Consider the following 26,411-nt stretch of genomic DNA (forward strand, 5'->3'; position numbering starts at 1 on the left):
GAGGGCCACCAAGGAGACGGGGACCCAGACTCTCGAGGAGGCGACACCAGAGGCACCGGAGACACACACCCGGGGAGCAGCCCAGGTACATGGGGAAAGGGAAACACGCCTGGACCTCAACAAACTCGGAAGAAGCCACATTGAGACAGTCTCCCTCGCCGGGTCCAGAGTATCAATGAAAAGACAGAGAAATAATTTTTTACGGATTAGGATAATCAGTTAGAAAATAAGGCAAAATATGTACACAAAATAAAAAGAGAAAGGTAACGAAAAATAGTATACGACTAAAACCCCCCGGAGTTCGCGGCCCCCGAATGAAGGGGGAGATGTAACGAGTGAGAGGAAGGCCGCGAACTCCCCACTCGAGGCCGCCCTGGTTCGCGCCGCGGCCGCCAGGCGGCGACCGCGGAATCCCGCGATCTCGCGAGTGAAACCGCGACACCGCGAGAATAAAAGGCGGGCAAGCCGGACCAAGAGGCAGAGTGTTCCAGCCACCGAGCGTGCACACAGCGAGCGATCCCGTGACAGCGCACAAGCTGGTTCTCTCTTTTTGTAAGCAACTGTCCTCAGTCCTCCAGGGGACCCCTGGAGGTGGTGTTCAACCGCTCCTTGTGGTAATAACCGTGATCCTCGACGGGAGAGTTTCCTCTCCGCGTCAACAAGCTCGGGTCTCTGTGCATCACCCGTGGCGTAGCCCGGTGGACACAGGCGACGGGCCCTTCGGCCAAGGTCAACGGGTGGCGTAGCCGCCGTGGCCTGTAGCGCCAACCTTCGACTCCGATCCCGATGATCCTACTCCCCTGCGTACTGTAGGCACAGCGTGGAGCAGCGGCTCCCAACATTCACCGACACCGCCGTTGAGGATACCCGATCCTCTACCGCATACCGTAGGGAACAGCGGTTCCCAACCTACCGACGCCGACTAACCGGGGAGCTACGACTCCCAACGCGAGCGACTGGGTGGGACTCCCCACTCCCCGCGAAGGAGCAGCGGCTCCCACTCCGAATCGTACACGAGGGGCATCCGGCCTCTCCCGCCGCGCGTCACTAGAAAGAGAGCAATAAAGGACTGTTTAGAAACCGAGATATAGCTGACTCCCTTCATTCGCTACACGAACCCGGCGCCCGACTGAGGCGGCACCTTCTTCCTCGCTCCCCCCGGCGACCACGCACAGCGTGGTCACAATGTTTTTCCGTCGGAAACGGAAATGAACGGTGCTCGTCGAAAGTCATGGAAATGCGATGAAAAGTGTAGAGTGAACGACGATTATGTACTCGGAAAATACAAACATTTTCTTGAAGTCTTCTCTGTGTGTACTTTGAAGAAAATACCGACGTTAGTTCATAAACTGAAAAAATGTACAGTGATGAAACGTTCGAATAGAAAACTCGGACATCCGCGTACTTGCTATGTAAATCTGTCGTCTTGTGGTTCGACGCTTCTATCTTTATACATTTTGTCACCGCATTTTTCTAAAATTAGAACTTTTAGAAAGTTGTTCTACTAATTGTGCAAATCGAATGAAAAATTATTCACATTGGACAAAGCTTTAAATGTTGCGAATTTACCGACTTTGGAAGCCGTGATCGAGTCTGTTCAAGAAACAGCTGCTACGTCTGCTTGTAAAAATGACAATATTAATTTAAACGAGGATAGAATTATTGCGGAATATTCGGTTGCTTTCGCTCCATTAACTAAACGATTAATGGATACTCCTTCTTACGATTGTGTATCGTGCGAAAGGTTGTGTTACGAAAGGAACGTATACCTTGTAGAAAAATTGAACAAAAACTCGTTAACTGGTAATAAAGCTTGGACGGAGTTAATGAATTATGTTGACGAAAAGAAGCATAATGCGAATGATAATTTCATTTGTAAATATTGCTACTATAGCTTCTTTAAACGATTACGAGAAAATGTTGATTCAACGCGCGAAAGCATTTCAAGTGGTGCAGAAAATGGGAACGGTTGGTAATAAGAATTTACCGCATAAACAATTGATTTCCAAAGTTAAAGGCAGAACGTTTCATTTGCCGCTACCTTTGGAAGAGACTTTGAAAAGAATATGCTTGCCTATGGATCCTATCAAAGTGAATCATGAATTACATATATTGGCTTGTGGTATTCCGTCGAAGTCGAAGATCGTATGGCAAGATTTGGTGGATATTGAAAAAGTATTTGCAGCTCTGTCTTGGCTAAAAATGTAACAATCCATTTTATAGGGAAATTAAATTACCATGGAATGCATCGTCGCTGTTAGATGTTCTGCTTTCTGATATTGAATTTATGCAGGATGAAGAGGCGAAAGTAGAATCTGTCCAAGAACATTCTGCTCTACTGACGCAAATTCCAGATCCGGAAAACTATTATGAACAATATACCGTGTATCCGATATGTGAAAAAAGAGTGAGTGCGAACTCCTTAGCTCGTTATCAAATGTTAAAAATTCACGATGTTTGCTTGGACAATCGATTGAAATATTTGGATGTTCTGTGCTTCCCAGATTTATACCCTTACGGTGTTAATGGACAAAATGAGGATAGATGCGTACCCCTGAAGAATTTTGAATTTATAAGACCTAGACTTACGTCTAAGTACTGTCAATTTCGTTTAAATCAACAGTATCTCTTTTATTTGTTGAACGATGCGAATATTCGTCAAACAATATTCAATAAAAAACTTTAACAATTTTTTTCATTGCTATAAACAATTTTGCGACTCATTTTTCTTTCAAATGTCCACCGATCCAGAGGTCTACTTTCACCCTAGAAGCCGTGACCATTACCTTTTTTGCACCCTGTACAAGTATTATGAATTATTTTACAAAACCGGATAGTTCTGAAGAAGACAAAATTACGACAGCAGAATTATGTTTTGCATACTACATAATTAAGCAACAGCAATCTTTTGCCTTGTCAGACTGTATGAATAAACTTATACGAAAGGCGTTCGATGATTCGAAAATAGCAACAAAATATGCTTCAGCTAGGACAAAAACGACAAGTTTGATTAATCAAGTGCTCGCACCACATTCAATTGAAATTGTTTGTAATGACCTCAAAACTTGTTCATTTTACAGTTTTAACACCGATGCTAGCAACCATAAAGATCAAAAAATGTATCCACTTTTAGTTCAATATTTTACAAAGACTGGTATCAATTTAATGTTGCTAAAACTAGGAAATTTAAAAGGGGAGACTTCTGACATGGTTTCAGTTTTTGTATACAAACTCAAAGATTTGTTGTAGCTCGTATAAGTACACGTGCGCTTAATCGCAGAAACCGCGGAGCTGAATATCTCTGCGCCGAGTCAGCAAATTCTCAAAGAGTCGACAAAACGTGACGGCTCCGACCCTCCTGTTTTGCCTCCGAAAAGAGCGTGGATCGTCGGAACGATCTAGGAGCGTGGCACACTTTGGTATAGCCTGTCTAGCGAATCACATCGCGATAGTACCAAAGCTAATCAGTGTTTGAATAAAAAGTAGTTAAGTTCACGGTGAGTTCCAATTCTTTAACAATTTTTTAATTCTGGCCAAGGACCCAAAACATCCTATCCCCTTCTTACCTGACGGCGATCGGAGGTAGAGCACGCTTGCTCTCGCGAGCAGACGAGAGAGTGGCAACAGATTTAAAAATTCACGTAAAAAAATGCATTGGGTTTGGTGGTGATAACGCAAATGTTAATTTTGGCGGATGTGAGAGAAAAGGGGTTAATAATGTTTACAATAAATGAGAAACAGAAATTGGTGCAGATATTGAAGGAATTGGTTGTCCTGCACATATATTGCACAATAGATTTCAAACCGTCGCTGATCAGTTATCCTGTGATGTTGATTAAGTTGTTCTAAAATTATTTAATTATTTCGCAATATACACAGTTAGAACGGAAAGACTGAACAATTTCTGCGACTTTGTGAATGTTGAATATAAGAAATTATTATCACATTCGAAAACTAGATGGTTGTCATTGCAACCTGCAATTGAGAGAGTTTTAGAGTTATTTGATGCGCTAAAATCGTTCTTTTTATCAGAGGACAAAGCACCTAAAACTTTACTCGATTTTTTCAACAATCCTCTAAGTGAAGTCTATTTTCATTTCATACATAGCCAAGCCAGCACATTCAATATTCAAATTTTAAAAATTGAAGGCAGAAAGAAGTCAATAATAGAGGTTTTGTCTGTCATAAAGTCGACTGTAAATACGGGAATGGAAAAATCAAAGTCTCATTTTATACCTAATAATGCCAAAACAATTTTAAGTGCGCATGAATTAAATAGAACAATTTCTAAAAGAGGTATTAATAAATTCCATCATGAAATATGAAAATTTTACGAAACAATGACTCAGTATTTAAAAAAATGGATGACTCCCCTTGAAAAATATTCAGTGTTTTCTTGGATGGAATTAAAAAAAGTACCTAACTGGCAAGACGTTGAAAAATCTGTTGACTATTTGAAAAATAAAAATATTAGTATAACACATTTTTATTCAGTCAAATAACTGTTGTCAAAAACATTGTGGAAACTGAACTAAAGTCTTCGGATTGGAATAAAAATGTAGCTTCAGAGAAATGGGTAAATATATTCTCTTCAGTTGTTGTGAAATGTCCGATTTTTTAATAGAAAATAGGGCTTTATTGAAACAAGCAAGTTGAGAGAAAACAATAATTTTTTATAAGATGCTTAGAGTAAAATCTATTTGTTTCCAAAAACTTGTTTGCTTAAAACAAATATTATTACTTATCTATAAAAAAAATTATTTTTAATTTATAATATTTGTATAAGTTTCTATTTCATATTTATAACTTATTTGTCAGTTTGAGTTTATAATACATATGTATTGGTGCTACTACTTTTCGTAACGAGCATTTTTATCAGTCCATGAGATCCCCCCCGTTGCGAAAACGGATCGCAACGGACACAATACTGCGCAGCATTCTTCATTCACCGAGCACACATCGGAAAAACGTGGCGTCATTTTTATTTCCAACCTCCTCCACGCTTCCTGCCGGCATCCCGTCACTCATACCAACTCAAACACTTCAAAAATTACTCTCAACAGGATCAATTAACGATGTTAAGGAATCGGTTCAACAAAATGGAGGCAGAGGAAAAGACAACACTCGGAATATTGTCAAATATTATGCTTGTAACGAAAATGGGTATATTTCAACGGAATGTTCAAAAAAAGTTGTCAAATCGGCAAAGGCAGTCAATATTTGTCATAAAGTTGATATGAACCACGTTGCTTCCAAATTTGGTAAGACCTTTCCATTCATATTAGATACTGGCTCTGATTGTTCATTAATATGTTATCAGTTTGGTAATGAGTTATCTGCTTGTGACATCAATGAAAGAGTTGATGAAACTGTAACGTTAAAAGGTATTTCTAATCAGGTTATATTTAGTAGTTTCAAAATTAAAAGTGAAGTATTTATTTCTGGAATCAAACTTATATTATGGATGCACGTAGTAAGTGATGAAGTATTATCCGAATTTATTGTAGTTGGAAAAGATATATTTTCTAATAATTGCAAATTACCTGTGAACATTGATATGAATGGATTCAAATTTGCACGAGTAAAAACTGTCAATATTTGTGAGAATGTTAACAAAATAGATCCCAATAATATTACTACTGACATAACAAGTGAGGATGATTTACAGATATTACATGCAGTATTGTGTAAATTAAAAGAATCTTTCGTATTGGGTATACCTAGTAGCCAAGTTAAAGTAGAATCTTTAAATATCAGATTGGTAGATCCTAATAAATATGTTCATACAAAACCGCGACATTTAGCTCCTTTTAAAGAATAATATTATTCATGAAAGTAACTCGCCTTTTGCTAGCCCTGTAGTTCTAATAGACAAAAAAGATGGTTCAAAATGGTTATGTATAGATTATAAGGCTCTTAAGGGGGCAGACTCCTTGTGTTTTGAGCTGTGTGCGTGCGCTCACACAAGCAAAGAAAGTCATACACGTATACGCGATGAGCGAGAGAGACAAACGGTTTCGCAAATTACACTTTACGCCTCGACACTTACATAAATGAATTTTTCGCGGGTACAGAACCTACCAGTAGACTTCACTACAGGGTGCTCTGGTCCGTTTAAATTCCAATAAACACTATACGTTGAGGAAACTGTAAAATTACAAACTGTAAGCATGAAACAGACGCTGTTGTAAACTAGCAAGATGGCTGCCGAAATGACATTTTTGCAAATATCTCACGATTTAATGGTTTTTTCACTCATAGCACACCAGAGCACCCTTCCTTGAATTAGCACAATATCGTGAAAATGCGATTTTCCTCAATTTAACATTTCTTGAAGGCGTAAAGTGTAATTTTCGTTGTGCACCCGTTTTGACACAAAAATAGTTCAACGATTTGCCGTTAGAAGCATTAATGGTTGTGACGTTCCGCATAGCGCCGTCCCCGGGTATCGCAGTCGGTAATGTTCTTTAGAAGAAGGACCGTACGGCTCCCTTGCGAGCACCTGCCGAAAGACATCTCCTGGGGGAAAAGTCGCGTCTTAAGAATAGTTGCTAATTTCGGGTGCCTCCGTGCCGAGCGCGCACGACATTTCAGGACCGTAGAAGATACCTGAGGGATCCTGAGGCCGTCCCCGTCCCCTGGCCGTGCAGTTCCAGATTCAGGCGCAGTAATGACACCGGATGTTACAAGGGCCCTCCACCCTCGGAGTTGAGGGACTTGTCGCTTCCGCGGTGGACCAAAGGGCCGAAGAGGGAAATCACCACCAGACAGATGGTTCCGCGGCGCTGCCCTTCTAAGGAGGCTCAAACGGAAGGCGAGGGTGGAGGCGAGCCAGGAGATCGTCGCCCAGGCGGCCAGAGCCACAGAAAGTCCTGGGGGAGTCTCCACATTGGCGGACAAATGCAGAACGCCACCGGAGAGGAGCGGGGCCTCGCTCCTCACGTACGCGCCTGGGCCAGAGCGAGTACGCGGCGGGGCTGTAGCGCTTGCGCGGGGGAGGAACGTGCCGCGAATCGAGGGGGGTCGCATGCGCGCGTGCCGAGTGTCGTCACTCGTTGTCGAAACAGCCTAGGAAGCGAGCGAATTATCTTTAGGACCGAGCGAAATATCTTTACATGGCCCGACTTTTATAGAACATAAATTATATTTCACAGTGGTTGATGGAAAAATTGCCCAAATCGTAACAAATACTTCATCAGCTAGTAATTGTACCATATGTAATGCAAAACCGTCCGCAATGAATAATATATCAAAATTAAGCAAATCAAATTCCATAAACAATGATGCTCTGACATTGAGTATGTCCACTTTACATGCACGTACAAAGTTCATGGAGTATATATTACATTTAAGTTACAACTTAAGTTTTAAGGCATGGAGGACAACACAGGCAACAAAAGCAATAAAAGATGAAACTAAAAGGCATATTAAAAATGCATTTAAGGAAAAACTAGGTATTCTTGTTGACACGGTTAAACAAGGGGCGGGTACAACGAATGATGGAAATACATCCCGAAGATTTTTTGCAAATACAACGGTAACGGCTGAAATCACCCAAATTCACGAAGAGTTAATAAGACATTTCGGCATTTTATTGGAAGTCATTTGTTGCAATTTTCCGACTAATGCTCACAAATTTGAAGCATATACACGAGCAACTGCCGATTTAGCCATCTCGTTGTACAATATGCCAGCCACTGTCCACAAAATTTTAATTCACGGCAAGAATATAATAGAGCTGCTGCTTTGCCCATTGGTTCGCTTTCAGAAGAGGTACACGAAAGCAGAAATAAGGATTATAAACTTTCTAGAATATATCACAGTAGAAAGTCCTTCCGAATGGCCACAAATGAGGATATATTTCATCAGATTCTTATATCTTCGGATCCATACATTAATTAGCCACCTACGACCAGATCCGAAGCGTAAGTTGCTTTCACTTAGTGAAGAGGCAAAATTATTATTACAACAATTTTTATATATTACTGTAAACAGTAAGAAGCTACTGTGTTTTGTACATACCAAAAGTATTAGTTTATTGTACATAATGTATGAGAAATATGAGAGTATGAATGAAACAGATGAGTGACTGCAATAACGTGAATAATTCTTACGTAAATATTTATAGTCACCTGAAAATTAGAATTACTTCGCAGAGTGAACGTGTGAATAAAGAGTAGATCATATGATGAAGAGCTTAAGAAACCAGAGGAGCAGGGGTGTTATTATCATAGGCACGGCGGTGATGTCAGCTCGCAATTTTTTGTTTGCTTCGGGTGTGAAGCGCTGAGTTCAGTCCGTTTCAACACGTGGGAAGATTCAGTTGTGACTCCGCTTTGAGTTTCTTATAGTTTTTCTTTGCTGTGTTAAGACTCTGTGCAATCGCATTAAACGTGTCGAGCTACACGAGTGATATAGTACGATCGAAGTAAGTGCAAGGTGTCAGGCTGCACCTTCGAATGGTACCATTGAGATCGTGCCTTAGCTGCACACATTTGTGAGGTTCATAACCTCTATGCCTTGCTGCACACGTTGCCGTGTCAAACTGTGCCCTGCTGCACCATCATTACTGGTCGGGCCCTCTTCGCTGAGAGTATCTAGCTTGGCGTGATTAACTCGCTGGGACGCCCGGTTCACGCGCCATCATCGATTAGTATATCGTTTCCAGAGTCTTGTTACGGCAGTCTTCACGACTACTACGCCTTGATTAAACGACGTGAAACATATTATTATACGTTTTAACTATTATTTTATAACCTACCTTAACTATTAATCATTTTATCAAGTTTAAGAATTATATTATGTACTAAAAGTATTAGTGTATAGAACGCGATAATATGAGTGAAACATGTAAAAGATTGCAGTGGTGTAAATGATTCTTGGATAAATATTTACAATCGTCTGAATATTAGGATTATCTTACGAAGTGAACGTGAAATATATTATTTTACCTTTTTCACTATTATGTTATCGTGTATTTTAACTATTGATTATAATTTTATTAATTATTGTCATAAAAACCCATTAACTGCAATTCTATTATGTAATTGTAGCATTTTTGTACTATTATATTATTTTATTCTGTGTTCTAATGTTCACAGATAATAAATAAGTTGTTTATGTAACACTAAACAAGTGTATATACGTAATCGTTATACTGTGGTTTCACCATAAACAGCGTTTACGGCATAAATTGCTATTTTCTTTATAATATATACTTTCATTTTGTAGTCATTACTGTGTATGTAACGTCGAACTATTAAGAAGTAACATAAAAAAAGTATCAAGAAATATTGAAAAACATCGAAGTTGTGAGGTTTTTTCCACGATTCTTATGTGAACGGACCCACTGAGGGACGTGCCGCGAATCAGGGGGTTTACATGCGCGCGTGTTGAGCATCGTCACTCGTTGCCGATAGGACGAACGCGATTCAATGCGAAATTAGGGTAAACTGCACAGATTACTTTGGTTCTTCATTACCGGGCACGGAGCGTCGTTAGTGCTAGGCGCGATTAGGGTTTCCTCCAGGGCGTCATTGATCTCACGGTATTGTGTATTTTGTCGAAGTATCGCTTATTCCGGTGTCACTACGATCGACATGAATTTTGTAATGGGCCAGTCCGCGTGTGCCGAGATTGTTAGGACGTGTGTTTGTTTCTATTACCGACCACCTGTATTCTTCCGTTACCGTGCCGCTTGCACCGTCCAGTATTGTGTCGAATAAACGTCTGGGGAAAATACTCGACGTTTCGTATTTGCCTTGCCGTGAAGGCGTGATTCCTGTGTACGTCCGAACCTCGATCTTTCCTTTTCCGCCGAGCTAGTCGAGGTTTTCGCGTCTCTTTGTCGATTTTCATTATAGTTGGCACGAAAGTGCCTGGCGCCCATCTGGACACTCGACCTTTCTGTCGAGCTCACGGCAGCTCGACGCAGGAAAACCTCTCGTCAACCCCCTATCGAAAAAAATTAACCTGATAATGTAAAAAGAATAATCATAGCGACAGAGAATGTTACTTCAGAAAAAATTAACAGAGGTTTCAAGTACAAAGTAAAAAGGACACGAAGGTATTGTTTCTGGCGGATACTAGTGAAATGGAGAAAGACGACTGGGTGGTAGACTCAGGATCCACGTCACATCTAACAAATGATTAAATTCATCTTTTGAGTCAGAAGTCAGTGGAAACTGACATTGGTGTGGCGAATAGAAACGTCAGCATGAAAGCGTCTGCGTTTCTTGAAATACAGTCACACCAGTGTACTCTGAAAAATGTACTATATGTACAAGAACTTCGCAAGGAACTTCTTTTTCTTGCGTTCTTGCCGTAACGCTAAGGTAGTGCAGTGGACTGTATTATCGACGATTCTTCGCACTGAAGAAATCGTCAGTCCGCGAATGTACAGAGAGGAGGGAGCCTCCTTTTCTCTGTTTAACCTGCCTTCCAAGAAGGCTTGTCTCGTACGAATCTCGGCTTTCCACTGACATTCGCGAGCTTGAGACACACTATACCTAGCTGCTGTTAGCCTTGGTAGCTGATAATGGCCAGAGATTCTACCACTCACCGTTCACCACAACGTATGCATCTATTCGTCACACGTGGGCTGCTACTAAAAGGGTGACAGGTCGCAGGTAACGTAGAGGTGCCACACTTACGTTAACCCTCTCTGTTTTATTGCCAATTATCAAGACTCAACCAAGCAGTGGTCCATGGTTGCTCCTCAGACAAATAGCAAACTCAGGGTATCAGGGTAACCACCGATTTCAAGAGTATAGTTAATCGCCTGCAATAATACGTCACTGGACATTCGATTCTCTATCGCGCGTATCCCACGTGATAATCGAGTCGAGCAATTTTGCGAGTTGCAGTGAACAGACACAGCGCAGAAGGCGTCGCGAGTTCAGCCATAATGTTCAAACATTATGACAAACTGTTTCCAAACCTGCGGCCTTCATCCATTTTCAGTTGAAAAAGTCAACTTTTCAAAGATTTTTATTCGTTCGAAAGAAAATGAGCCAGTAATTGCACAAACTAATTTAAGTGAAAGTAAATCATTAAAAGTTATTGAGGAATACATTAATCCATTAATATTAGAAGCATTCAGATCATATAAAGATATAGATAAATGGATAGGTCGAATAGAAGATGCAAGTCTTTTTCATGTTTGGAAAAAGATACTAAATAATAACACAGAAAATGAGGCTGACACTGACTGTAAGCGTTGAGGCAAATGTAAATAATATAAGCATTTTTTAATGTCTGTTAATGTTATTAGTTTCGATATTAACCGCTTCGTTCTCACGGACGTGTATACACGCGCCGCGATATCGTTCACGCAGCCCCACAGACGCGTAAACACGCGCCGCGCTACCGTTCACGGAGTCTCACAGACGCGTAAACACGCGCCGCGTTATCATTCACGGAGTCTCACGGACGTGTACACACACGCCTACTGATTTGCTCCGTCTGGAGAGACTAAGTTTGTGGTTAGTACTAATTTGTAATTTCATTTAGTGTACGTTTGACTGTTCTGCAAAGATGACCACCATGCGACGATCTAGAAATCGAATTATTAGTGATAGTAGTAGTGAAAGTGAAAGTGCTGTGGAAAGTGATATGACTGACGAGGATGTTCCTTTGTGCGAAAGATGGAAAAATATTTTACGCCAAAGAAAATGGAATATTCCTACTGCCACGCAAAATTTTACGCCACAAGTTTGGAGGTACAGCGATTTACATCACGGTGTGTTACCCCAATCTGGTATATCAGAAGATAGTTCTTTTCTTCAAATCTTCAAATTTTTTTTTTGTGAAGAACTCATAGAGTTAATTGTGAAGGAGACTAATAAATACAGCCGAAAGCAAGGTTTCTCCAGATCTCAGTTTCATGTATCTAGTAATGATTTGCACTGTTTTTTTGCAATTATTATTCATATGAGTATTGTTCGCTTGCCGAAGATGTCCATGTATTGGAATACAAAGGCAATGTATAATTTTGTGTTTATTAGACAAATCATGTCAAAAAAAAAGTTTTTCAATATTTTGCGATTCCTTCATTTCACTAGTGTTGATGCAAATAATAATGAAATTAGAAAGACCGAAAAAATCCAATCCGTCATGGATATTCTTATTTGTCGTTTTCAAATGGCATATCGACCAAGACAGAACATTGTAGTCGACGAAAGTCTGTTATTATGGAAAGGCAGACTTTCTTTCAAGCAATACATTAGCAGCAAACGTGCAAGATTCGGCGTGAAATCATTTATTTTAGCCGAATCAGAGACAGGATATATTTATAATTTGAAATTATATGATGGACGCATATCAAATGAAGGACAGTCCAGATTAGGAAAGTCGGGTTCAATTGTAATGAATTTGTCAAGAAATTTATTAAATGAAGGACGAACCATATACTTAGACAACTGGTATACTTCCCCCGCATTATATGAGGAGTTACATAAATATAAAACACATGCGTGTGGTACCGTTCGAATGAATAGAAGAGGTTTGCCATGCGACGAAAAAATAAAAAAAATAAAAAGTTTGAATAAAGGTGAGCTGACAGTGCGCTATAACAAATTCATGACATTTAGTGCGTGGAAAGATAAAAGAGTGGTAGCGCTTCTCAGCACCGTACATACCCCAGAGTTGGTAGCCACAGATAAAGTTGATAAAAAAACGGGGCAACCCATTAAAAAACCAAACGTAGTGTTAGCTTATAATATGCACATGGGTGCTGTTGATCACACAGATCAAATTTTACATGGCATTGGATCATTTAGGAAAACAATCAAATGGTACAAAAAGTATTTCTTTTATTTATTAGATATTGCTATATGCAATGCACATGCAATTTGGAACTGCCTCCATGTAAACCGAAAAAGTTTGTGCGAAGTGAAAGAAGATTTAATATTGCAGTTACTAAATAACTACAACGATCCAACAGAGAATTTTCATCGGAAAGGAAGGAGGAATCATCTTCATCCATTGCGACTGCAATCTAGATGTTTCTTAAAAAAATTACAGCCAACAAATAAGAAATCTATGCCGATGAGACGGTGTGTATGGTGCAAGCAACAATCGATTCGCAAAGAAACCAGATATCATTGTATCAATTGTGATGTTGCATTATGTGCAGTTCCTTGTTTTGAATTATATCATACAGAGCAATAATAAATTTGAAATATTTTGAAATCAATGTTTATTACTTCTATATACCGTTTCCAAAATTAACACTTTTCCAAATTAAACTCTTTATCTAATACTAGCGTGTTTACGCGTCTGTGGGACTGCGTGAACGATAGCGGGGCGCGTGTTTACGCGTCTGTGGGACTGCGTGAACGATATCGCGGTGCGTGTATACACGTCCATGAGAATGAACCGGTTAATGTTTATAGTTGTTTACAGTACAGTGATAGATCTATTGATTTAATGGTAGAGCATATAAACAATGAAACTGACAGTTACCAGAGTGAACAAGACCTAGGAATCGTAGATACAACACATATACAACTGTTACGAGTCCAGACGAGTTACGTAAAGTAACTATGAAAGGGCGCGATTCAAAGCTCCTTCCGCTGACCTTTGAAACTAATATCATTGAACTTTTCTCGGAAACTCTGCGATGCAGCCGAGTCCCCACCATTTTTCCCATAGATTTTGGAGTATAAAACGGCCAAGAAATTCGGTCTAGCAGGCTCATTTCCAATCCATTTCTAGTTTAATACGCGACTTAGACTGGAAGCAAGATCGAGTGTTAGTTCTCCTTCGAGTAGAATCATAGAGTACAGTACGTAAAGTAAATTCACTGTAACGTAGTCTTAACGACGCGTCCCCCGCAGTCCAAACCAGTCACATTTTACAAGGAAGGAATTTATAAACTGCCAGGAAGATGGGAGAAGGTTATAGATAACGGTGGCGAATACGTAATAAATTAATGTAATTTTTTTATTTAATGAGAGCAAAATAAATATCTGATAAAGAAACGGAAGTTATTTATTACTCGACCTTATAATTCGCTATCTAAGGCAGACGGTCGATTATGGAATAATGTATCGAAAGACTGGAAAACCTTTCTATGCATATACAGACGCAGATTGGGCCGACGATCAGAATGATCGTAAGTCATGCTCGGGAGGTGTGCACATTTTAGCAAGAGCCCCAATAAGCTGGTTTTCGAAGAAGCAAACAACAGTAGCTCCTTCGACAATGGAGGCCGAATATGTAGCCCTTTCCGAGACAACAAAAGAAACTATACATTTACGTAGATTGATTAAAGAAATGTACGGCGTTCAGTATGTGCAAGGACCGACGGATATTCTATGCGATAATCAAAGCGCTATAATGAGATTAAATTTCATTTTTCTAGAGATGCTCAAAGTAAAGGTTTAATTTCGGTTAAATATGTTTCGACAGATGAAAATATGGCAGACATGTTAACAAAGCCTTTGGTGAAGGATCGATATATAAGTTGTCTATGTTCGTTAAATATGTTATCCACTTAGTTTGTAATAATTAGATTGTAATAATATATCTCGATAAAGGGAGTATGAGGATATCGTGATATATTATGGGGAAACCTCCTCTTTACCGACCGTGTCGCTCGCGATAATTTGTTTCTTTCCTTTTGTAACCTCTCGAGGACTAGTGCCAGTCGTGACGCCACGTTATACCTGCGCCTGCCAACACAGTTAAACACAATGTACGCAATATACATATTATGGACTTACAATTAAATATAAAACTTTCAATTTAATATTAAATTTTAGAAGATCTTTCACCCATGGGGAATAACAAAACGACAAGACCATTTAGTTCTGATAGTGAAGAAGAATTAGTAACCAATAATATCAAAGAAAATCAAAAAAGAAAGAGAATTATAGTACATGATTCGTCTTCTGGGGAAGATACAGATAACAATGGAAAAAAAATCGATGAAAAATATATCCAAAAAGTGCGAAAGATTAAACGGAACTCAGGAAAAAGATACTGTATTCAAACCGGAAATACTGTACCTTCAAAAGTTTTCCAAAACAAAGTTTGCCGTTGTCGATAAGCTTGCATAAAAATTTACGAAGAAGAAGAAAGAAAGAATATATTTGAGAAGTTTTGGAATTTGGGAGATTTTAATAAACAAAATATATTGCTTTACGAAGCTATCGAGCGCAAAACTGTGAAACGAAGACGTCAAAATAACGAAAAAGGTTCGCTAAGAAATTGGAGTTTTAGATATTTGTTAAATTCTAAAACCGGAAAAATTACCGTTTGTAAAAAGTTCTTTTTAGATACCTTTAAAATAAGTGAAGGACGCTTAAAACGTGTATTAAATTCTCCAAATGTAGGAAACGTTTTGCGTGGGCGTATGGTTGGATCGTCTAAAAAAATTTCTGAGGTAGAGAAAAAGCACGTACGCATTATACTAGATCTCATAATGCCAATAGAAAATACCTACACCCCGATCTAACTCTTAGGAAAATGTTTAATTTATACGAGCTTCATTGCGAGGAAAATAAAATAAAAGCCGTTAATGAGTGAACTTACAGAAAAATATTTAAAAAAGATTTTGATTTACATTTCTACCAACCGCGCAAAGACACATAAAAATGCGACTTATTAAATATCAAAATTAAATGATCGAATGACGATGAAGAAAAGAAAAAACTTATAGAGGAACACGATGTGCATTTAAGTCTAGCAGAATCATCTAGGAAGTCAATAAAACAAGATCAAGAAGTATCACGCAATTCAGGTTATTATTTTGCTTTTTCGTTCGACTTGCAAAAAGCATTACCCTATCTAAAATTAACTACTTCAGTAGCATATTATAAACGCAATATGTATGTTTTAAATTTGGGTATCCACAATTTTCATAATAATAATGTTTACATGTACGTTTGGGATGAAACTATTGCATCAAGAGGTGCTCAAGAAAGAGGTGCTCCTAAAACATGTCCAAAATTTAACAAGTGAAAGACAAATTATAGCGTACAGTGACATGTGTACTGGGCAAAATAGAAACATTGAACTAGCTTTGATGTGGTTAAAAACTATCCAAACTATTGAAAATAATGTGGAAATCATAGACCACAAATTTTTAATACCAGGACATTCGTTTTTACCAAGTGATAGAGATTTTGGAGCGGTAGAAATGGCATTAAAAAAAATAATTTACTGTTTGTCGAGCTTACAAGGTACTCCAACACATGCGCCTAAATCACCTTAAATCTGAAGACCTTGGTAAAGCAACATGCAGACAGATTCCTACTTCCTGGAGAAGAGCTACAAGCCACAAACAAGGTTTACCATAGGATAATTACCGAAAATGAAGTTCCTATACACGTTAAGCAATACCGCTATCCTCAAGTACACAAGGAGGAAATAAAAAAACAAGTAACCGACCTTCTTGATAAAGGAATTATTAGACCCTCTTCCTCCCCATATAACTCCGCCGTCTGGATCGTCCCAAAAAAGGAAAATTCCCAAGGGAAAAAGAAATGGAGGATGGTTATCGATTTCAGGAAGCTCAACGAAATAACTATGGGAGATGGTTATCCACTTCCAAATATCGCAGATATATTGGATCAATCAGGAAGCGCCAAATACTTCTCTGTATTTGACTTGGCTTCTGGATTCCACCAAATCCCCATGCACCCTGAAGACCGGCACAAAACCGCATTCTCAACAACCAACGGGCATTATAAATATGTCCGGATGCCCTTTGGTCTCAAAAATTCTCCTGCAACCTTTCAGAGGCTAATGGACGAAGTTCTAATAGGCCTACAAGGCCTACGGGGTAGAACTTCTAGTATAAGTTAACGACATAGTCTTCTATGCCAGTTCACTTAATGAACATGCAATTAAATTCAAAAAATTAATGAAACGCTTAGAGGAGGCAAACCTCTCACTACAACCAGAAAAATGCGAGTTCTTGAAGAAGGAAGTCGTATACCTAGGGCATATCATCAACGAAATTGATGTTAAACCTGATCCAAAAAAGCTGGAAGCAATAAAAAATTTTCCAATTACAAAATACACAAAAATGTGAAACAATTTTTGGGACTGTGCGGATATCGGCGATGTATTAAGGATTTTTCTAAAGTTGCAAGACCTTTAACAAATTTAACACAAAAGCACTATACTTTCGAATGGATAGGAAACCAACAGAAAACGTTCAAATTTCTACGGGATGCACATTGTGAAGAGCCCATCTTACAATACCCCGATTTTAACAGAACATTCAACATCACAACTGACGCATCCGGGTTTGCGGTAGGTGCTGTTCTCACCCAAGGAGAAATCGGCAAGGACCTTCTCATAGCATATGCATCAAGAGTCCTGAACGATGCCGAAACAAGATAGTCCCCAACAGAGCGAGAATTACTTGCAGTAGTATATGCCGTACATCACTTTAGGCCTTATGTATATATTAATGTATAATTAATGTCAAAGAAATAAATTAGTTAGAGTACAAAACAGGGAACCAATGATAATAACAGATACACCTATGGATGCATTTGACAAAATTTCCATGGATATCTTAGGACCACTCCCCTACACTGAAAGGAATCATAGTCACATACTGACAATCCAAGATAACCTCACAAAATACTCCCTTGCAGTCCCATTAGTGGCGACTACATCTGAAGATGTTGCCAAAGCGTTTACTGAACACTTCATATGCAGATTCGGTAGTCCAAAGGCAATATTAACGGATCAAGGCACTAATTTTACAGGATCCCTTATGAGGAAATTCGCACAAGCGTTTCACATCAAACAATATGGAACTTCCGCTTTCCACCCTCAATCAAATGGATCCATCGAAAGAAGTCATCACGTTCTCATCGAGTATTTGAAACATTATGTATCCAAAGAGAAACAATGGGATCTATGGTTACCTCAAGCAATGTTCTCCTATAACACAAGCACACACGAAGGGACAAGATTCACGCCGCACGAACTTGTTTTCGGTAGAAAAGCGCGCTTACCCTCAAACATTCCTTCAAATGACAGTCTAGGCACTTATACAGACTATGTAGACAATTTAATCTCCAAACTACATTCACTCCGAGAACTAGCACGAGCTAATTTCGAATAATCAAAGCACAGACAGAAGTATTATTACGATAAGAAAATTCAGCCTAAAAATTATAAGATTGGAAATTATGTAATGCTCCTTAATCCACAACGCGACAAACTAAGTAGCGAATACAGAGGGCCTTACCGGATTATTGAAATCCTAGAGAATAATAATGTAAAAATCTCTATAGGACCAAGAAAACTTAAGGTTGTCCATATGGACAGAATTAAAAAAGCCCATCTATCATAAAATACATACATTAAGATAGAACCAGCGGCCATTACCGACGCCAAGAAACAACAGGCAATTAGAACGAGAAAAACAAAAGAACGGCAAGATTGTAAATAAAAAGAATAGGAAATTTTTTAAAAGAAGATATAGAATAGAATACATTATTTTCTAGAAGATGGAACAATATAGATGTCTGAGAAAAACGGCACCGGTAGGAGTATGTCTGATTAAAGACTTCTCAAAAATGGCATGTGACAAATGCGCAATGCAAGAAACGGGAGAAGTAGCCGACTGTCCCGACGCGCATTTGTTGGTGACTAAGGCGGCGAGGAGAAGCATTGCTATATGCCACTTTTGCCGCCGTATTCTGTTCGGGCACTACCCGGCGGCGAAGTGCGCGGAGTGCAGGCGGGCGTCCCAGCAGTTTTCAAAGCAGGACTGGTTCATCCTAGGACAGGACAGGCCTGTCCCGATTAAAAAATAATTTAATTAACATATAATAATAATAATAATAATAATAATAATATATAAATAAAAAAAAACAATAAACAAAACAAAAAGAAGCAAAATTATTCATTTTCCCTATCATAACCTTCCTACGAATTCGAAGTAGCGTGACCGAAGAGCGCTCTGAAGCAAATGCGCAGAAGGAAAAGTTACCTGCTATAAGAGAATCTGCGCAAAGCTGCAAGCACATCAATAAGGAAACAAGGCAAACAATGAGGACCAATCAGGAACCCCGAAAAATTTTCAGCAGCTTCAAAAAAGGGTATAAAAGGGGCGAAAAATCACAATCGCCACAGAAGTGACCACCATGCCAAAACGAGCAGGCAGGCGGAGGATTTACAGGGCCAAACTGGAGAGAATCATAAATGATTTAATCCAGATACCTGCTCCTATTTTTCCTATCCCAGAATCCGTCCTAGGATCGGTAACCAACAACAAAAATTTCTTTATTCCTTTATTCTTAACACATTAACGACCGGTAGCCTATTAATAGGCTTTTCGTCGCCAACGCTTACCGACCGGTAGCCGATTAATAGGCTTTTCGTCGCCAACGCTTACCGACCGGTAGCCGATTAATAGGCTTTTCGTCGCCAACGCTTACCGACCGGTAGCCGATTAATAGGCTCTTTCTCGCCGACGCTTATCGACCGATTATTTTGTGTTAATCCTTAAATTAATCGTTAAGTTATGTTATGTTGCTCAGTGGCGTTAGTTGCGTTGCTTTGCTTTGTAACTTGCTACAGAGTTATATCGTTTGGAAAAATTTACCGTTCGCAATGACTGAAAAAAGTGACACCGGAGAGTTTTATTTAGATGATTTGTCAGACTGTCCTGACAGTTATTCAGAAAGTGATAGTGGTGACGACAGTGATAGTAGCGATATCATAATTCGGAGACGAAGGTGTGTATTGCCACTAACATACACTGATTCAGAGGAAGATGAAATAAATATTATCGAAAACGATGTGAATAACAATGAAAATGACGATGAGGTATGGTCGACGAACGACGAGGCAGTAATTCTGGAACCGTTCGAAGGCAGCCCTGGGATAAAAATTATGCCAAGTTCTCCAGAGAATATAATGGACAGTGTCAATTTATTTATTGGAAACGACTTTTTCGAACACTTGGTGATAGAATCCAACCGATATCATTATCAGGTCATGGAAAGATATAAAACTTCATCAAAAACAAAAAAATGGACTGATATCACGGTACCGGAACTGAAGAAGTTTTTAGGACTAATAGTTCTAATGGGACAAATAAAAAAAGACGTTGTATACGATTACTGGTCAACTGATCGAACTATTGAAACTCCATTCTTCTCACAAACAATGAGCCGAAACAGATTTGTGCAAATTATGCAGAGCTGGCATTTTTCGGACAATAACAACATACCGCACAATTCACATAGGCTTGCTAAAATCCAACCTGTGATTGACTATTTACGGCGAAAATTTACTGACGTGTATAAACCATGTCAGCAACTATCTTTGGATGAATGTATAATCCCGTGGCGGGGCAGACTCTCGATTAGGACGTATAATCCCGCAAAAATTACTAAATATGGAATACTTGTGAGAGTGGTGTGTGAAGCTGTCACAGGTTATATATGTAATTTTCACGTTTATGCCGCTGACGGAAATAAATTGGAAGACACGGTCCTAACGGTTATTAAACCATATAAAAACGTGTGGCACGAGGTTTATCAAGACAATTATTACAATAGGGTAAAAATGGCTAGAATTCTCCTAAAAAATAAAATACGAGTGTGTGGAACCATTCGTAAAAATAGAGGTCTTCCTAAATCATTACGAACATTACGGCTTTCAAGAGGACAATACGAATTTCGCAGGAATGGCCAAATCTTGTTAGAAGTGTGGAATAATGGCAAAAGAAATGTCAACATGATCTCTACCATACATTCTGCACAATTGATGGAATCCACAAGCAGAAGCAAAAGATCAGCAGCCCTGATACAAAAGCCTAATTCGATCATAAATTATAATAAATATATGAAGGGCGTAGATCGCGCGGACCAATATCTCTCATATTATTCCATTTTCCGAAAAACAAAAAAATGGACAAAACGCGTTGTAATGTTTTTCATCAATTGTGCACTATTCAATTCATTCAAAGCATACACAGTGCTAAATGAAAAAAATATTACCTATAAGAATTTCTTGCACAAAGTGGCAATTGCGTGGACGGAAGATAATGAAACGGAAGATAATTGTACGGAACACGATAACAACCTGCCCAGTCCTGTACTTACAAGGAGAGCACCCATATTAGACCATCCCGGCAGACTATCGAATTTGAGGAAACACAAACTTATAAATATAGTGACAAGTGGTCGAAGTGTAAAACCACAAAGACAATGTAGAGTTTGTGCAGCTCATAAAAAAAGAAGTAGAACATGTTTTGTTTGTAAATTTTGCGAAGTTCCATTACATAAAGGCGACTGTTATGAACGATATCATACTTTAAAAAAATATTAACTATTTCCTATGTGTAGTAACCACTGTAATACATAAAATAAGTATAATTTAGCGTTACAGTATAACATTATTAGAATAAAAGATTTTATTAAATATACTTTTCCTATAATAACAGAAAGCAGACAATTTCATTTAAACACATAACACGCACAGACACCCCCGCGTGACACTCTAAACCAGAACAGAGCCGGCGCGAGAGCGAATCCGTGGCTGAGCGGCCGGTCGGACGTGCGTATACTGTTGAAACGCTAGCGGTCGGTAAAGTGTTAAATTACTAATAGGCTAATCTAACAAAGCAGCACCAGGGTATACGATCAAAGCCGACCGTTCGAAGTAATGTGCCAGTAGTACCAGGGACACGAATTACAGTGGCAAGGGCTGTTCCAGGCCATCATCTAGAGGGCGCTCCAGCCGCTTCAAAAATTACAACTGCCCTTACAGAGGTCGTTCCAGGCGATCAAGGCCCTCTAAAAGAGGACACCCCACCCAACCGACATCCGGAAAAAACCTGGTCCCTCCCAGTCACCCCCACCCAACCAATAACCCCGGACCCTGGACCCCTCCCAGAAGCCGAGATCCCATACCACCTCATACCGGTAACTATCCCGGAACCTGTGCTGCCAGACTGAGGACGCAAATCTTGAGAATTACTCCCTCCACTACGCATACTAACGCACGGGCCGCGTATCCGTGAGCTCGGCACTTTGGACAGCTTCGAACAGCTTCGGACAACTTCGGGCAGCTTCAAGAGGTCGAGAGAGAAGGTGGATCGTGATGCGCACTGTGTCATTCTATGAAATGTTTAAATCCCAATTGCTAGCAAGCGGCAAGCGGCACGCACCCTGCGCGAGCTTTCCGATTGCCTGGATATTTTCAGTTTCCAACTTAGAAAAGTATTTTAATGAAAAAAAAATTTCGAAAATTTTTTTCTGCAGAAAAACTCATTTTAAGACCCCCTGATTACGTTTTAACTAATAAAAAAAGAGCTTTTTTAAAAAACCGCATATGTTTATTAACCCAATTGCATTGAAACGACTGAATGAATTTCAATGAAACTTTATATCTAAATTTTATATTCATATCTCAAGATCTTATTAGATTTAGAGGAAAATCGAATTAACCCTCTTATCGAATTAACCCTTTCTGATTCAGAATTAATTGCACTTCAGAATTCAAGATTATCATAAAGTAAATACTCTGATACTGAAAATTCGTCAAATGTATTAGAATAAGAGTCCATTCTTGACCAGTAACGTGCACGTTGTCACAATCTTCAGTATAAAATATTTATATTGGTAATTATTTAGAATAAGGACCTCCTCACCGATTTCTTTGAAACTTTTTTATATCATGTATCTTGATACGTGGATTAATTTTTCTAAATAAAGTAATTGTCACTCTCTTCTTATTTTCGAAATAAAAATTTTTATATGCTTGAAAATTATGATGGCAGGCCGAGGGTAGGTAGCAAAAAGGGGATTTGAGTTAGATTATAGCTAGGGCCAGTAAAAGAGATGTTTCGAGTTGGTTAGAGCTAGGGCCAGAAAAAGAGATGTTTCGAGTTGGTTAGAGCTAGGGCCAGAAAAAGAGATGTTTCGAGTTGGTTAAAGCTAGGGTCAGGAAAAGAGATGTTTCGAGTTGGTTAGAGCTCTAACCCAACTCAAACCCCCTTTTTGCTACCTACCCTCGGCCTGCTACCATAATTTTCAAAATTTTTCAAAATGTTTATCTCGAAAACGAAAAGAGAGCGATAATTATTTCATTTAGAAAAATTAATCCACGTATCAAGATACATGATATAAAAAGATTTCAAAAAACTCGGTAAGGAGGTCCTTATTCTAAATAATTACCTTTATATTAACCAAAGGAACATTAAGTCACACGAAAAAAAGCTTGATATATAAAAACGTTTACATGAGTACAATGATACTATAAAAAAATGACAAAGGAAAGTAGTAAATATATGCATTTCGAATGTCATGACCCACAGGTCGTTACACTGATCTATTCGGAAAATACGATGCTGCGCGCATCGCGATCGCGTTTCTTTTGTTTCACGTGGTAAAGCACCCAGTGGGGTGATCGCGCTACGTGACAGTTAACGGTTAGATCAGATCGATGGCTAATCGTTGCGTGTTTTCTAATTCGTGACATTTGTTGTGTGTTGTATCAGGTAAGTAAAACTTTTTACACATTTAATTTTGTAGTTTCCCTTTAAATCCCCCTTTCCGCGAATTAAAGCTTATTTTTCTTGCTTGTGTATATAGCTTATATATTTTTACTATTTCATTCTTTTTGCGGTGAGATGGATACGTTCGAGAAACCTAGTGGAAGCAATTCACGTGTTTTCCGTGGTTTGTCGACCGTTAAAAGGCATACGGAATCTGCGAGACATAAATACTTTTTGTCGAAAAAAAGTTCGCGAGTATGTATGGATGTTAAGGACTCGAGAAAAAAGACTTTTATGCCTCAATGGCTTGATATCGAAGATTTCAAGCCTTGGTTGCATAAAGTCCTCGAGGATCCTTTTTCGTGTTTTTGTTCGGTTTGCAATAAATCATTTGCTTGCGGTATATCGCAAATTAGACGTCATGCCGATTCTAAATGCCACATCAAAAACTGTAAAAAGAATGGAATATATGTGAGGTCAAGTAACGATATCAGTACGCAATCTGAGGAATCACCTTTGTCATTTCTTGATCGAAAGAAATCTGCGGAGATTCGTTTCGCGGCCCTGATCGCCGACAGAAATATTTCGCATCAATCGGCAGAAGCGATTCTTCAGTTTTTCCAAGACGTCGGGAAAGATCCCGATGTTTTGGAAAAAATGACGTTCGGTCGAACAAAGTGTAGTAGTATTATATCAAACGTTCTGTGTCCTCGAGAAACAGAACGTCTTAGTAGTATTTTACAGAACAACAAGTTCTCAGTATTTATAGATGAAACTTCGGACATTAGCAATGAAAAGTGGATGACGTTTCTTGTTCGGTATGTCGATCCCCAGACTATGGATATTCGAACGGAATTAGTCGAATTGATGAATCTCGACGCGAAGGATTGTAGCGCGGAAAAATTATTTAGTACATTCAAGCATGCTATGTGGAAAAGACAAATTCCGTTCGAAAACATTGTCGACCTATCTTGTGACAACGCACCTGTCATGATAGGACGACACTCGTCATTTAAGACTAAGCTTGCAGAAATTCGCGGTAATTCGTTTTTTACCATGCCGTGTGTGTGTCATTCCTCGGCATTGGTAGTGCGTGCAGCATGTACTACCATTCCCGAGGTCTGCGAAGAACTTCTTCGCAAAGTCGCGACGTTTATTTATAGTAGTCCCAAACGTTCGGCCATTTTTCGCGATTTTCAACAATGTTTTCAAAATTCCGACCGCAAAATTTTAAAGTTGTGTACTACGCGATGGCTGTCACATCATTCATCCGTAGTTACACTTCTAGAAAATTGGGACAGTGTATTACATTTTCTGCAAGAGTTAGTCTTAAATGAAAAATCAAAGTCTGGAGAATATCTGTTGATCTCAATGCGAAATCCAGAAGCGAAAGCATATCTGCTTTTTTTAAAATATGTTCTCGAGTTTTTTAATAATTTTAATTTATTCTTTCAAGCTCGAGAAACAAGAATCCATTTGCTTCAAAAGACTGCGGAAACTCTTTTGTATAATATAGCAAGTAATTTTTTAAAACCCGCACTTTTGAAGCACATGGGTTTAGCAAAATTAATAGATTTTTCGCGAGACGATAATCAGATCGCACTTCATCACGTTAATGTAGGTCCGGATTGTGATAACTTCCTCCGCGGGTTGATCGAGGAAGGCAAACCCGACATCGTCGAAACCGTTCGTACAGTTTGTTTAAAATTTTACGTCGTGGCTGCTAATGAAATTCGTGATCGATTACCAATCGATGACGAATTTCTTAGCAAACTTTATGTTTTTAGTCCTCATTCAGCTTTAGATTTTACTAGCAGAGACACTTCCTTCAGAAGTGTTCTCTTTATTGCACAAAAGTTCGGCGGTTTCGACGAAGACGGTTTGCAAAAAGAATGGTTAGAATTGCATCTGGACTTCGCAAATGAGGATCAACAAAAATATGTAAATATGGATTTCGACAATTTTTGGAAAACGATTTTGTTAACCCCAAATGATCAGGGCTTTAGTAAATATCCATGTTTATGTAGATTAGTAAATTCAATTAGATCGCTCCCCAATTCGAATGCCGATGCCGAAAGATCGTTTTCCATGTTGCCGGACATAAAGACTAAGAAACGTAATAAACTTAGTTCGACTTCCGTCAATGCCCTTTGCGTAGTCAAATCGGCATTAAGGGCAAAGGGAGACAAACCTCAGTCCATGGAGATAGATAACAAACATCTATCTCTCATGTCCTCTGAGACATTGTATTCTTGTTCTGTTAAGAAACAGAACTGTCAATTACGATTAGCGATGTCCAAAATAGTATCACTTTTATTTTTATATTTATTTTCATTTAGATTCCTCTAATTTAATTTATTTTTTGGACATCGCTAACATGTAAATAGCTTTCTGACTTGCTTCACATAATTTCTATTCTTTCCCTGCTTTAGGTATGCTTGCCTGCTGTAAATATAATACGCTTGCTCGCTGTAAATATGCTTGCTTGTTGTAAATAGTATTTATAGACAGAACTTCCAGATAATTGTACATATAAATTTATATATATTAGTTATATAATAAATGTACATGTAACAATCATCTCGAAATTCCGTCATATGTAACTCTTCTGCTTGTGCTTTCTATTCTTTGGAAATGTAAAAAATTGTTTAACTTTTCCGTTTCATTTTATCTTTTATTTTGATGTACATTATATTACATGTTTTCGATCACGTAAACAATTTTTTACATTTCCCTCCCGATGAAAGAAACCACCACCTTCACGCGGTTTTCATCGAGCGGTAGTGTGTACGTTATTTTATAATAGCTGCGAGATCAACTCAGACATAAAATTGAAAAAATGTATTAAAAAACGTCATTGAAAAATATTTTATATTAAAAGCTGTGATAGCGTACACGTTGCTGGCTAAGAGTGGACTCCTATTCTAAT

The sequence above is a fragment of the Calliopsis andreniformis genome, unplaced genomic scaffold (genome assembly GCF_051401765.1).
Source record: "Calliopsis andreniformis isolate RMS-2024a unplaced genomic scaffold, iyCalAndr_principal scaffold0001, whole genome shotgun sequence".
Taxonomy (NCBI): Eukaryota; Metazoa; Arthropoda; class Insecta; order Hymenoptera; family Andrenidae; genus Calliopsis; species Calliopsis andreniformis.